Here is a 1,025-nt window from a genome sequence, read left to right as displayed (position 1 = left end):
GAGGGAGGGAGGGAGGGAGGGAGGGAGGGAGGGAAGGAGGGAAGGAGGGAGGGAAAGCAAGCCAGCTCCTGCCTGTTCCAAGGTCAACGAGGTGCTCACAGAGGTTGGTGCTCACTGCCACCCAGGGGTGCTCTCCACAGCTCTGCTGTCAAATGACACGATCTGTGACCCCTCAGTCACCTCCCACCACCACCAACCTCATGGCAAGTGACTTGTACACTTTGTCCCACAACTTTGTCTGCTCCTGTCCTTTGTTTGCTTGCTGTGACTCAGGGTCAGCCCCAAAGTAACCCATGTCAGTCCCAAAGTCACAAGCAACCCCCTGTCTCAGTGTTGTGTGGCAATCTCCTTTGGGAGATGTGAACAAAAGTCTACTCGGACAGGGAACCGATGACAGAAAAGTATGGATACCAGCAAAGTCCAAGTGGGCGAAGCAGTTAGTTTTAGTGGGGCTACTCATAAGAATTCGGGTGAGGGATTATTTACAGGAGCAGAACTGACTTAAGAGAGTCACATCACTGAGCCCATCCCAGGTGACTGCACACAAAAGCCTGCAGGAAGCTAGGTGAAGAATGTCCTTTGCAGATAACTCAGCTGATCTGAGCCTTTTCCAGGCAGCTCTGTGGTCTGGGAATCTCTGAACAGTTTTTACAACTTATACATGTGTGGGGGAGGGCGGGGCCTAGTGGAACTGATCAATTTCAGGGACTTCCTGAAGCCTTTACTTCCTGTGCTTAAGGCTCTGCCCAGGATGGAATGACTCACCTCCACTTAGATAGAACAGCCTGTTACTTCACCTCCTTTCTAATATCTGGGTCTTAAATAGCTTCCCTCCGAGATGGAAAATTTTAATTTAAGAGGGTTCTGCTATATTACACTCAGGCTTCTGAGTGCTGGGATAACAGGTCTGACCTTTCCCAGAGCTGAAGGGACCTACCGGTCTCCCTCCCCCTCCCCCTCCCCCGTTTCCTCTCCCTCCCTCCTCCTCCCCCTCCCCCTCCCCCTTTCCCTCTCCCTCCCCCCTC

The 1,025-nt window shown here is 52.6% G+C and overlaps 1 protein-coding gene and 1 long non-coding RNA gene across 4 annotated transcripts in view; one reads left to right on the top strand and one right to left on the bottom strand.

Moving 5' to 3' along the window:
* Window positions 1-1,025, top strand: part of Sh3pxd2a (SH3 and PX domains 2A) — a 197,129-nt gene that overhangs the window by 92,282 nt on the left and 103,822 nt on the right. The gene's annotated exons all lie outside the window — the stretch shown is intronic.
* The window catches only part of LOC110285581, a 6,007-nt gene that overhangs the window by 3,953 nt on the left and 1,029 nt on the right, over window positions 1-1,025 (bottom strand). The gene's annotated exons all lie outside the window — the stretch shown is intronic.

This window comes from Mus caroli, chromosome 19 (assembly GCF_900094665.2).
Source record: "Mus caroli chromosome 19, CAROLI_EIJ_v1.1, whole genome shotgun sequence".
Lineage (NCBI taxonomy): Eukaryota > Metazoa > Chordata > Mammalia > Rodentia > Muridae > Mus > Mus caroli.
Note: the sequence above shows the minus strand (reverse complement) of the source record. Positions and strands in the feature narration are given on the sequence as shown.